At 44.2% G+C, this 14,304-nt stretch overlaps 1 protein-coding gene across 1 annotated transcript in view; it reads right to left on the bottom strand.

Annotated features, from left to right (window-relative positions):
* SNX10 (sorting nexin 10) overlaps positions 1 to 14,304 on the bottom strand; it is a 197,447-nt gene that overhangs the window by 82,105 nt on the left and 101,038 nt on the right. The window contains exon 2 of the mRNA XM_050785465.1: positions 2,405 to 2,491. The gene's annotated coding sequence lies outside the window, so the exon portion shown is untranslated. The remainder of the gene's footprint in view (positions 1 to 2,404; positions 2,492 to 14,304) is intronic.

Genomic DNA, 14,304 nt, shown 5'->3' with positions numbered 1-14,304 from the left:
CCCATAAGTGCTCAATAATGTGACAATGCCTGGAATATAGTAAGTGCTCGATAAATGTCAGCTGTTGTATTAACAGTTCTGGGAGGCAAAGATTACCATCGCCCTTTTTTAATTCTGAATAATAGACAACTCAGAGAGTGTTAAGTGCCCTGCCAACAAAACTATACTCAGAAAAATATTATACCAAGATTTCAACTCAGATAGGTCTGGAATCACAAGTTCTAACCACTATACTGTATACCTTCCTCTTTGAACAGGACTTAGAGAACAGAAGAGCTAATTCATACCTACCAGTTTACTAAGAGAAAGATGTTTGGAGATAACAATGCTAAATTTGGTGGATTCCCCACAGAGTCAACCACGAGCTTGGCCAAAAGCCCTTCTCCGCCATGCAAATGAAAATCTGCATAGACTGAACCCTGTTCTCAACCAGTTGTCTGCCTTTCGCCAAGTGGTTGTGAAACCACAGCCCTGTCACCAAAAATGGAAAAAAGAAGTCATTTTCCCCAGTAGCTTAACAAGCAAAATGAAGACTTAAAGTAGTGATCCCAGGGCTGAGAAAAGATATCCATTGCTCCAAATCCAAGCAGAATTGCTGTAAAACACTAACGTTACTCTTTGATTAACATACTTTTATTTTTTTTTTTTTTAATGAACGTGCTTATTTCTTTTATTTTAGGTTACCTAACTCAGGGGTACTTCCCATTAGTAAAATAAGAGGAAATGTGTACCAGCCTGTAGGGGAGACTCCCTGGTGGGGCACAGTGTCAGACTAAGCAAGTCCCACTGTCAACACTGATGTCCTCCCCAGTTAAATGGTAATCAAAAGTGAAAATGAAATGGACTGGCAGAAGAAACAGGACGACCGATCGAGTCCATGCTAATCACTGATATTTCACATCTTTTCACAGTTTCTTCTACATGTATTTTATTTTTGTATTTTTATTAAAAACTGCCCTATCAGTCAATCTCAAGTCTACCCTTCCTTTAAAAAACAGTAATAAAAAAACCCTGTAATCCTAGGCAGGTGGATTGCTTGAGCTCAGGAGTTCCAGACCTGCCTGGGGCAACATGGCAAAACCCTGTCTCTACAAAAAAATACAGAAGTTAGCCAGGGTTGTGGTGGCCCGCACTCGTGGACCCGTGGTCCCAGCTACTCGGGAGGCTGAAGTGGGAGGATCACTTAAACCAGGGAGGCGGAGCTTGCAGTCAGCCAAGATCGCACCTCTGCAATCCAGCCTGGGTGACAGAGTAAGACCTTGTCTCAAAAGAAAAGCAAAAAAAGTAAATAATATTAAGAATAATGAAGGTCCAGCTATGTACCTACCTTAGGAACAGGCATCACTGCGAAGTGATGGCAGAGGCAAGGCAGGAGTCCCTGACCTCACCTCCATTCTCTCACTGAGAAGCCCCTGCAGAAGCTAGTCAACTATCAAAGCAGTCCCTGCTTCTTCCCGGTGAAGGCCTCAGCCTCCAGCCCAGCCCCCTCCCGGGAGAGGAGGGGCAGTTTATGCAATCCAAAACCAGTTCCCAGGCCCCAGAGGTGGACGTCTCCGGGGTGGAAGTCAGAAGCCCGCCAGGTTGTAGGCCTGGTTCTGCTCCCATCTGGCTGAATGATCCCGGTCACAACACTCGGCCTCCCTCGGCCTTAGCCTCCCTGTCTGTAAAATGAAAGGTTTGATGGAGATCATGTGCAAGCCTCCTCCCCGTTCTAATTTTCTGATACCATCATTTTTAACGTGTCTTGCAGAGATAGAAGCCCTTCCTTTCAGCAGGACATATTGCTCCCCATTTCATGACGATCCCCCTCAATTATCCGTGTAATTTGAGAAAAGTATGATGCATCGGAACTGAAAAACAGGCTGTAGCTTTCCTGGTCACCAAATCTGATAATCAGTCAATAATATGGGTTTTCCCTCGGGCCTTCTCCCTCAATCCCACAATCCCACGAATAAACCTGCCTACTCCTCCCAATTCCTCAACTCAAAGCTACCCGTTCATGAATTAAAAAAAAAAAAAAAAAAAAAAAAAAAAAACCTCCCCACCCCCTTCTATCCAGCCTAGTGTAAGGTGCCACAGCACTTCTTCCGTAATCTAGAATCCACCTCTGCCCCACCCTCTCCCCGGGGTGTCTTTTTAGCCAGGAATCCCTGGATCCACACGCTCCATCTCCCCACTCTGCCAAGCCAGTTGATCATTTCTCCCTGCCTGGCACCCGGCACACCTCGGCAGAAAAGGAGGCGGCGCCTCCACTCCAAGCCCAAGGGACCCAAACCTCTTTCCAACCCGCAAGGGTGCGGGCACCTGGGCGCAGCGGGAAGGGCCCGCGCCTCTGGAAAGAAGGGCCGCCGTCCCCACAAGGGCGGCGTAGGGGAGGCCCGTCAGCGGGTCTCTTGTCACTTACGGGCGGCTCCTCCGGGCAGAGCAGACCAGGGCCGGGCCGGGCTCGCGGGCAGCGGAGTTTGCTGACTCAAAGGCGCGCGGCGGCGGCAGCGGCGGCAGCGGCGGCGAGCGCCCAGGAGCGCACACGAGCGCAGCCCCGCGCTCCCCGCGCACGTAGCGGCCCCGCGCCCGCGCTCGGCGCCAGCAGTCCGCCTGTGGCCGCCGCGCCTAGTGCTTCCGCCGCCCCAGCGCAGCCCAGCCCAGGTGCGCCCCCGCCCTGTCGAGCTAGCCTCCTGCTTCCTGATATTGAGTTAGGGAGGAAATGCCCCCATTAGCCGGGAAGCTGAGGCTGGAGGTGATCCAGCAGCACCCTTCGGAATTCGCCACCTGAGTCACCTTAAGCTTCCTAATCCCCACCCCACAGTTATGGGGAGGATTGCCAATGTTGAGGGGAACGGATCAATAACGTGATAAACAAGAATGGCAGAATGTTCGTAGCATCTAGGTGGTGGGCTTATGGGTGTTTATATAAAATTACTTCAATTTTTGTCTGTTTGAAATGTCTTTTAATAAAACATTTGGGGGGAAAGCTAATGAGATCTGCCAAGGGACCTGACTGAGGAAAGCATTTCCCAAATGGCACCTGAGGCTGGGTCCCCACACCTGTTTGCATGGGAAACCGCAGCCATCACTTAAACTGCTAATAAGTGACTGAATGACACAGAATAATACACGTAGCCTAATATTTCATTTTCCAAGCATGAATTTTCCCATTAGACACAGTTTGTCGCTGATCATCCTCCAGGGACCATTCCAGGCCCACCTGAAAATGCATCTGTTCACCACACCTACATTAACTCCCTAACAAAATGTATAAATATGCAATGTTGTGTCTTAACATCTTGGATCTTGAAGCTGTATTGCTGAACCCTCAGTCATTGGTATTTAATTTCCTAAAATTGCACCCAAGTGATGACACACAAGTGAATGCAACCATGATCACTTTTGAAAATCAAATTAGGCCCGTGCGGTGGCTCACGCCTGTAATCCCAGCACTCTGGGAGGCCAAGGCGGGTGGATAACAAGGTCAGGAGATCGAGACTATCCTGGCTAACATGGTGAAACGCCATCTCTACTAAAAATAGAAAAACCGAGCTGGGCGTGGTGGCACGCGCCTGTAATCCCAGCTACTCGGGAGGCTGAGGCAGGAGAATCGCTTGAATCCGGGAGGCGGAGGCTGCAGTGAGCGGAGATCATGCCATTGCACTTCAGCCTGGGCGACAGAGTGAGATTCTGTCTCAAAAAAAAAGAAAGAAAATCAAATTAAAGTGTATTTTTTATATTCTTGTCCCTATGCTCCACAAAGAAAAGCATTGAGTAGAAAACAAAATGCAGCATGTATCTAAGATCCTAAGAGATTCTGTAAAATTAAAATCTTTCTGAACTTATTGTCAAGAGCATGACTTTACAGCTGTAGACAAAGCAGCAACGAACCCTTGGAGAGTCTACTGACAGTCATTTGAATATCTGTTAGAATGATGACCCTATTAAGAATGGTAAATTGCAACCTGAATCCAGGAAACTTAAGTGATGGTCACTTTTTTTAGGTTGTGGCATTTTTGTTATACCATCAGTGAGGTTGGGTAAAAACTGAGACCCGGCCGGGCGCGGTGGCTCAAGCCTGTAATCCCAGCACTTTGGGAGGCCGAGACGGGCGGATCACGAGGTCAGGAGATCGAGACCATCCTGGCTGACACAGTGAAACCCCGTCTCTACTAAAAAATACAAAAAAACTAGCCGGGCGAGGTGGCGGGCGCCTGTAGTCCCAGCTACTCGGGAGGTTGAGGCAGGAGAATGGCGTGAACCCGGGAGGCGGAGCTTGCAGTGAGCCAAGATCACGCCACTGCACTCCAGCCTGGGCGGCAGAGCGAGACTCTGTCTCAAAAAAAAAAAAAAAAAAAAAAAAAAAAAAAAAAAAAAAAAAACTGAGACCCTACAGTGGTTAAGAAAGCTTGCTGGCCGGACACGGTGGCTCGTGCCTGTAATCCCGGCACTTTGGGAGGCGGAGGCGGGCGGATCACGACGTCAAGAGATCGAGACCATCCCGGCTAACACGGTGAAACCCCGTCTCTACTAAGAATACAAAAAAAAAATTAGCCGGGAGTGGTGGCAGGCACCTGTAGTCCCAGCTACTCAGGAGGCTGAGGCAGGAGAATGGCGTGAACCCAGGTGGTGGAGCTTGCAGTGAGCCCAGATCGCGCCACTGCACTCCAGCCTGGGTGACAGAGCGAGACTCCGAGAAAGAAGAAAGAAAGAAAGAAAGAAAGAAAGAAAGAAAGAAAGAAAGAAAGAAAGAAAGAAAGAAAGAAAGAGAGAGAGAGAGAGAGAGAGAGAGAGAGAGAGAGAGAGAGAGAGAGAGAGAGAGAGAGAGAGAGAGAGAGAGAGAGAGAAGAGAGAAGAGAAGAAAGAAAGAAAGAAAGAAAGAAAGAAAGAAAGAAAGAAAGAAGGGAGGGAGGGAGGGAGGGAGGGAGGGAGGGAGGAAGGGAGGGAAAGAAAGGAAGAAAGGAAGAAAGAAAGGAGGAAAGAAAGGAAGAAAGAGAAAGAAAGAAAGAAAGAAAAAGAAAGGGAGGGAGGGAGGAAGGAAGGAAGGAAGGAAGGAAGTCCGCCTACTGAAAAGATCACCATAAACATTGCTTTTAAAAACAAACATCAAAATTCTTAATAGATGAGCATTTTAACCCTCGGAAGACTGAAAATTGAGTATGAGACGTGTAAAAGATTCAAGCCTGTAATATTAATGTTTTGTTTTAAGGAATCTGGGCATATTTGGAATTCTATGTACATGTTAATGTGTAAGAGAACTTGGCCTACTGAAGTAACCATTTGCCTTGTACGTTAAGTTTTAAAATGTGTAATTTAATAGCTGGATACGAATGAGTTGAAGATGGTCTTATTAACTTAATAAACAGTATTGGAACACTCACTACAATTTAAGATTTACCACATTTATAAATTTAATTTATTAGATGCTGAGTTACTTGTTAATCACACAATTAAAGACCTTTACAAGGGAAACAAATATATTAAATTCACGAATGAAGTTTAAAATATTTAGAGGTAATTAAGTTAATGGGATCAAACATTAATCAAATGCCTTTTTGGTTGTTAAAGTTTGCTAGAGTTATAAATGGAATAAGATTAAGTGTGATATTATAAAATATATATTTGGCCATCATCCTCATTTCCTAGTATAAAACTCTTAAAATCCTTAGAATCTCCAAAGTGATTTTTTTTGTATGCTAGTGAGTTGACTGGTGGCTGGCAGCCCCTAAGTAGCTTCAGGAAGGGGCTGGTCACTGGAAAGACCACACCCTGATTAGAGGATCGGTACTTCCAGCCCCATTCCCCAATTTCTGTGGGGTGGGGAACAGCTTAACATTGAGTCGATCACCAATGAGCAACGGTTTAATCAATCATGCCTACAAAATGAAGCCTCCATAAACACACAAGAGGACAGGGTTCAGAGAGCTTCGGGATAGCTGAACATGTGCAGGTGTATGGAGGGTGATCCACCTGAGAGGGGCATGGAAGCTTCATGCCCCTTCCCCCATGCCTCGCTCTATGCATCACTTCATCTGTATCCTTCGCACCATCTTTCTGATAAATGTATGTGTTTCCCACAGTTCTGCGAGCCACTCTAGTAAATTATTTGAACTGAAGGAGGGGGTCATGGGATCCCCAATTTATAGCCGATCAGTCAGAAACACAGGTAAAACAGCCTGGGCGGAGCTTGCAATTGTCATCAGAAGTGGGATGAGGCAATCTTGTGGGACTGAGCCCTCAACCTGTTGGATCTGACACTGTCTCCAGGTAGGTGGTGTCAGAATTGAACTGGGGCGGGGCGCTGTGGCTCATGCCTGTGATCCCAGCACTTTGGGAGGCCGAGGAGGTTGGATCACTTGAGGTCAGTAGTTCGAGATCAATTTGGCCAACATGGTGAAACCCCATCTCTACTAAAAATATAAAACTTAGTTGGGTGTGGTGGCCCACGCCTGTAATCCCAGCTACTCGGGAGGTGGAGGTGGCAATGAGCCAAGATTGCGCCACTGCACTCCAGCCTGGGCCACAGTGAGACTCCATCTCAAAACAAAAAAAAAAAAAAAAAAGAGGAATTGAACTGTAGTAGAGAACACCCAGCTGGTGACGGCTGCAGAATTAACTGGTTGCTTGGTGTGTGGGGAGAAACCTCCACACCTTTGGTCACAGAAGCCTTCCATGTTGACTGTGGAGTGAGAGCAGAGGAAAAACTTTTTCCACACAGTTAGGAAAACTTTAAAAACTAAGGAATAATTATACTCTTAAACTTGTAACTTTAACAAATCAAATATTCTAAAAATAGCATCAAAGCAATATTTTCTGTGCACAAGAACTACTCTTGGAGGCACACACACACACACACACAAAAACACATAAACAATTATGACCAGGCCAGGCGTGGTGGCTCACGCCTATAATCCCAGCACTTTGGGAGGCCAAGGCGGACAGATCGCCTGAGGTCAGGAGTTCTGAGACCAACCTGGCCAACATGGTGAAAACCCATCTCTACTAAAAATACAAAAAATTAGCCAGGCGTGGTGGCACATACCTGTAATCCCAGCTGCTTGGGAGGCTGAGGCAGGAGAATTGCTTGAACATAGAGGGGGGAGTTTTCAATGAGCCGAGATCATACCACTGCACTCCAGCCTGGGCAACAGAGTGAGACTCCATCTCAAAAACAAAAACAAAAAAACAATTATAACCATTTCTGCCTCTCTTGGTATAATGTCCTTATGCTGGGGAAAGATATTTTATTCTGTGTCTCATGGAATATCTTCTCAGTTCTTTGTATTTAGGGCTGTAATGGGAGCATTTGGGAAACTTTACTTTCTTGTATTTGTGGTAGATGTACTACTACACCAGCTTCATAGGGCTGTTGTGGAGTTTAAATGAAATAACCCAGGTAAAGCTCTTGTGCCGGGTAAACAGTAAGTGTTCAGTAAATTTTAGCTGTTATTATAACTTGATCCTCTTCTCCAATCTCTCCTGTCTCCAAGCTAAGTGCACTTAGTTACACTCAGTAAGGAAAGCCACCTCCACCCCCGTCCTTCCACCATCTCTTAGGAAAATTGCAAAATCCACAGAGCGAAAATGGAAGTTGCCTGGACTTGAGGTTAAGAAATTATAATTGACTGATAATATACATAACATTGTATTCAAAAACACTTTACATTTACATGAATGGTTCTGCCTTCTTGGGAAACACTGCCACAGGAAATATTTGCGATGTAGGGAAGATGGTTTTTATCTTTCATCAAACAACTAATAATGGGATATGAGAAAAAATTTAAACAAATGACAATTTGGATTTTGATTTCTGATATTGTGATCATAATTACTGTTTTTTCAAAACAATGAAATATAGATTAATGGTGAATAACATAACCACTCTTAAATATCGATCTTATACAGTTTTTCAAAATATTTAACCTATGCATGCCTCTCCAAAAAAGACTAGAAAAACGTTTTGAGCGACCTTACCTGTTTGTAAGACGAAGGGGTTTAACTTCTCATCCATCCACCCACCTCCTTATTCTTGTTAGTGGACTACTCTTCTCCCAGTTAACACCCCAAACGTGCTAACTTTGGCACTTCCTTTGACCCAATCCCTTCCTTTGATCTACTCAGGTCCAAGATCCATACATTTCATCTTGGCCAGATCATGGTGGAACTCACCTTCTGTGTTCGACTCTCTCAACTCTTAGAATCCTACAGTAGCCTCTCTACAGCGATCCAATTTACTGGTTTTTCAAACGCCTTTAGCAATCGAACCCTTTTTTCAAATGAACTCCACTTATAAAACAAAGAAAAACACAATTCCATTACTATACATTTATTTGATGAATTCAATTTTGTAGCATTTGCTAATTATAGAGAAATCAATGACCATCGGAAGCTGTTTCGCTGAACACCAAGATTTGAAATTAGGGATTTGTGAAAGATCGTTAGAATCTCCTATCAGTGTCAACATCCCATTTTTCCCCTCTATTTGATTGCTCAATATTAACAAGATTCCAATCTACTCAGAAAAATATTTGCAAATGGAAACAATTCAGACATTTGAAAAAGGAGTAGTTGAAATTTTTGTTTCAAAGTTGAAGTACGAAGGGCATCTCACATCCTCACATTTTATCACTTACAGAAGTTGCAAGTAAGAAGACCAATCCTTACTGTAAATGCTAAAGTGTCTATAATGGAAATTATCACCACGTGACTTGCTATATGTTCATATGGCTTTACATAACTGACAGGAGCACACACCCAAGCAGAGGTAGGCACCTTGCCCAGTATTCCCCAGAACCACCAAGGGATGCTCTGCAGTGATATCTTGCTCATTCTGCTCTATCAAAGTAACTTCATTCCTGGGAAAGAGAAAACGAAAACAAAAAAGCTCTTGCATTATCAAAAGCTACATTTTAAGGCCTGACACGGTGGCTCATGCCCATAATCCCAGCACTTTGGGAGGCTGAGGCGGGCAGATCACTTGAGGTCAGGAGTTCAAGACCAGCCTGGCCAACATGGTGAAACCCCATCTTTACTAAAAAATACAAAAATTAGCCAGGTGTGGTGGTGCACACCTGTAGTCCCTGCTACTGGGGCAGCTGAGGCAAGAGACTCACTTGAACCCGCGAGGCAGAGGTTGCAGTGAGCTGAGATCAGTCACTGCATTCCAGCCTGGATGACGGAGTGCAACTCCGTCTCCAAAAAAAAAAAAAAAAAGGAAAGAAAAAGAAAAGAAAAAAAAAAGCTTCATTTTAAAAGCATTCGTTTCAATGGTGAATTTTATTTTATTATTATAAACTAAAAATAAATTGGTTGATTAAAACTGACAAAAATGAAACAAACCTTTAGCTATTACTGAGCATATCAAACATAAACCCATTCCCAATCATCCAATTTCTAAGCCTTTGATATAAATGGCAGTATGGTATAATTGGCACCAACCCTCAATCAAAGAACAAGAAACCAGTAGAGAAGCCATCTTCTTGCATGGAGGAGCTGGGGTTTTTTGTTTTGGGCGGGTTTGGTTTTCTTTAGTGCTCTGCATGTGCTATGTAGCCTTTAGTACCTGTACACGTGGTACTAGTTCTGGATATTGGGTGCATTATAGTCTATAACCATGTGGAGGTAACAGAGTACAGTGGTTAAGGCTCAGGCTCCAGTGCCGAAAAGCTTCCTTCTAATCCCCAAATTCTTTAGGCAAGTTACTTCATGTCTCTAAGCCTCAGTTTTCTCATCTGTGAAATAGTACCTATCCAACAGGGTTATCATTAGGAAATAATAGATATAAATTACTAATATAAATTACTAAGTCCAGGACTGCAACGGAGTAGGAAAGAGCTTCATAAACATGATTTTGATGTTGTTGGTTTTAGTGCACATCTCATCTTTCCTAAATAAATAGTCGCATAATATCCAAATCTCATTATGACAACTTTTGCAGAAGAAAGTATGCTTATACTCATTTATACAATTTTCTGTGAATGGACAAGGACAGGACTCAATTTTTTCTAACAACCAACCTATGTATATGTATGAAATTCCTCTGAAAGGATAAACTTTGGTGAGGAGAAATAATGAGGTGGGGGCAAACATGAGAGGAAGATTGCTTTTTAATCTATATCCTTTTGAACCATTCAAATATTATGTAGAGTGCATTCAACAGTATATAAACAGGCCAGGCGTGGTGGCTCATGCCTGTAATCCCAGCACTTTGGGAGGCCAAGGCTGGAGGCCTGAACCCAGGAATGCAAGACTAGCTTGAGCAACATAGTAAGACCTTATCTCTGCAAAAAATAAATTAAAAAAAAAATAGCCAAGCACAGTGGTGCACACCTGTGGTCCTAGCTTCTCAGGAGGCTGAGTTGAGAGGATTGCTTGAACCCAGGAGGCAGAGGCTGCAGTGAGCTGTGATCATGCCACTGCACTCCAGCCTGGGTGACAGAGTAAAACCCTGTCAAAAATATATATATATACACACACACACACACACACACACAACTATATATATATTTATATATACTATATATATTTCTCTATATATGCTATATATAAATATATTTGTATATATTTATAAGATATACAAATATATTTATAAGATATGTATTTTTCTATGTATTTATATAGAAAATAGAGTATAGTGAATAAATATTTATAAATATTTTTATTTATATACATAAATATATATATCTACATACACAAAGAGACAAGCACTGAAGGTATTGTAGGGGCAGCAAAACTCCACCTCTGTCCTCTTTTAGCCTGGGCTGGAGCATTACATTCACATAAGACAGATTAACAGGAGAAAAGCATGCAAGTTTATTTAATACAAGTTTTAAATGATGTGGGAGCCCCCATAAGGAAATGAAGACCCAGAAGCATTTAGAGTTATTTTAACAAGGTCTGTACAGAAGTTTCTCAGTCTCAACTTTCCATCCTTGATTAGAATGCTGTGGGCGTGGCCAGGCACAGTGGCTCACGCCTGTGGTCCCAGCACTTCGGGAGGCCGAAGTGGGCGGATCACGAGGTCAGGAGATCAAGACCATCCTGGCTAACATGGTGAAACCCCGTCTCTACTAAAAATACAAACAAATTAGCCGGGTGTGGTGGCGGGTGCCTGTAGACTCAGATACTTGAGAGGCTGAGGCAGGAGAATGGTGTGAACCCAGGATGCAGAGCTTGCAGTGAGCCAAGATCACGCCACTGCACTCCAGCCTGGGCGACAGAGGAAGACTCTGTCTCAAAAAACAAAAAAAAAAAGAATGTTGTGGGGATTTTGGGGGGGTTTGTTTGGTTGTTTGTTTGTTTGTTTGTTTAGAGACAAGATCTTGCTGTGTTCCCCAGGCTGGACTCAAACGACCCTCTCACCTCAGCCTCCCAAAAAAATACTGCATCTTTCACATGAGAATTTCTATGTTTTTTTTTTTTTTTTTTTTTTTTTTTGAGACGGAGTCATGCTCTGTCGCCCAGGCTGGAGTGCAGTGGCCGGATCTCAGCTCACTGCAAGCTCCGCCTCCCGGGTTCACGCCATTCTCCTGCCTCAGCCTCCCAAGTAGCTGGGACTACAGGCGCCCGCCACTTCGCCCGGCTAGTTTTTTGTATTTTTAGTAGAGACGGGGTTTCACCGTGTTAGCCAGGATGGTCTCGATCTCCTGACGTCGTGATCCGCCCGTCTCGGCCTCCCAAAGTGCTGGGATTACAGGCTTGAGCCACCGCGCCCGGCCTCACATGAGAATTTCATCTCCTGCTTTTAAGAAACAGAATGAAGGTCACATTCTTTTTTCTTTCTTTTTTTTTTTCTTTTTCTTTGAGACAGGGTCTTTTTCTCTGTCACTCATATTAGAGTGCAGTGGCACAATTATGGCTCACTGCAACCTTGACCTCCCCAGCTCAAGTGATCCTCCCACCTTAGCCTCCCAAGTTGCTGGGACTACAGGCACAAACCACCATGCCCGGATAATTTTGTTTTGTTTTGTTTTGAGACAGAATCTTGATCTGTTGCCCAGGCTGGAGTGCAATGGCGCAATCTCAGCTCACTGCAACCTCTGCCTCCCAGGTTCAAGCAATTCTCCTGCCTCAGCCTCCTGAGTAGCTGGGCTAATTTTTGTATTTTTAGTAGAGACAGGGTTTCACCATGTTGGCCAGGCTAGTCTTGAACTCCTGATCTCAAGTGATCGTCCTGCCTCAGCCTCCCAAAGTGCTGGGATTAAAGGCGTGAGCCACCGCACCCGGCCTTTTTTTTTTTTTTTTTTTTTTTTTTGTAGAGATAAGGTCTTGCCATGTGTTGCCCTGGCTGGTCTTGAACTCCTGAGTTCAAATGATCCTCCAGCCTTGACCTCCCAAAGTGCTTGGATTAATTACAGCCATGAGCCACCACACCCAGCCAGGGGTGTCATATTCTTAACCCCTTCAATATAAATAGACAACTCACAAAAGAGAAAATACCAATAACTAATAAACATAAAAGGAGAATCCATTTCTCAACAGTTTAGTAAAAAAAAAAAAAAAAAAAAAAAATTGAGACAGGGTCTCACTCTGTCTCTGTTGCCCAGGCTGTAGTGCAGTGGTGTGATGATGGCTCACTGCAACCTCAGCCTCCCAGGTTCAGGTGACTCTCCCATGTGTCTCCTGGGTAGCTGGAACTACAGATGCACCCACCACACCTGGCTAATTTTTTGGATTTTTCATAGAGATGGGGTTTTACCATGTTGCCCAGGCTAATCTCAAACTCCTGGGCTCAAGCAGTCTGCTCACTTCAGCCTCAAAATGCCAAGATTACAGTGTGAGCCACTGACTCCAGCCCAAAAAATTTGTTTTACCTTTTATTTTTTATTTTTTTATAGAGATAGAGTCTCACTATGTTGCCCGGGCTGGTCTCAAACCCCTGGCTTCAAGCAATCTTTCCACTTCAGCCTCCCAAAGCACTGGCATTACAGGCATGAGCCACCACACCCAGCCAAGTCAAAAAATGTTTGCATTGAGAATATCACATATTGACAACAGATAGTTTCATGCTTTGCTCATGAAAGTATAAATTGGAAAAGCAATTTTTAAAATTTATTTATTATTATTTTATTTTTGAGACAAAGTCTCACTCTGACACCCAGGCTGGAGTGCAATGGTGTGATCTCAGCTCACTGCAACCTCCACCTTGCAGGTTCAAGCGATTCTCCTGCCTTAGCCGCCCAAGTAGCTGGGATTACAGGCATGGGCCACCACACCCAGTTAATTTTTGTATTTTTAGTAGAGACAGGGATTCGTCATGTAGGCCAGGCTGGTCTTGAACACTTGACCTCAGGTGATCTGCCTGCCTCAGCCTCCAGAAGTGCTGGGATTACAGATGTGAGGCACTGCACCCAGCCTGGAAAAGCAGTTTTAGAGAGCAATTTAGCAATGTCCTACTGAAAGGACAGGCAAGCCCCAAAATTGGGGCTTAGCCTGGGAGGGTTCTTGGCTTCACCCAGGAAAGAATTGAAGGATGAGCTGGTGGTGTTAAACAGCAACTTTTATTGAAGCAGCAGTGTACAGCAGCAGCAGAGGTACTGCAGCTGTGGAGCAGGGCTACCCCATAGGCAGTGTGCCCAGAATAGCAGTTCAGAGGTAGTTCATTGGTCACAGTTACACCCGCTTTTAATTACATGCAAATTAAGGGGGAGTTGGTGCAGAAATTTCTAGGAAAAGCATGGTAACTTCCAGGTCATTGAGTCATTGCTGTGGAAAGGGATGGTAACTTCTGAGTGTTGCCATGGCAATGGTAAACTGACACGGCACACTGGTGGGCATATCTTATGGAAAGCTGCTTCCACCCTGGCCCTGTTTAAGCTAGTCCTCAATTTGGTCTGGTATCCAAGTCCTTCCTCCAGAGTTGAGTCCCACCTCCTACCTCACTATCACAACTAAACTCCTATGTGCCTTATGGCCCAGCAATACTACCTCAGTATCTCTCCTACAGAAACCCTCACACATGTGCCTGAGATGATAGGTACAAGGGTGAACACTGCAGCATAGTTAGTAACAGCAAAAAACTGGAAGCAAGTTAAATGTTCACCAATACGGAAATGTTTAAATAATCCATAGTATATTCATAGTGTGGAATATTATACATCGGATTTTAAAATTAGCAAGGGCTAGCTGTTCAACACACATAGAAGCCGATATGACATTGACTTTTGAGAAAAGAACTTGACTGGCAAGGAGACAGGAGTCAATTCTCAAATCTCTCTCTCAAGCTGGGGTCTGGGGCAGGTTTTATGGGCAAAGGGGAACAATGGAGGATATAGGAAGATGAAATAAGGTGTGACCTGACTGGGTTCATGCAAAGAAGCA

This window comes from Macaca thibetana, chromosome 3, assembly GCF_024542745.1.
Source record: "Macaca thibetana thibetana isolate TM-01 chromosome 3, ASM2454274v1, whole genome shotgun sequence".
Classification (NCBI taxonomy): domain Eukaryota; kingdom Metazoa; phylum Chordata; class Mammalia; order Primates; family Cercopithecidae; genus Macaca; species Macaca thibetana.
The sequence above is the reverse complement of the archived record's forward strand: the minus strand, read 5'-3'. Positions and strand labels throughout refer to the sequence as shown.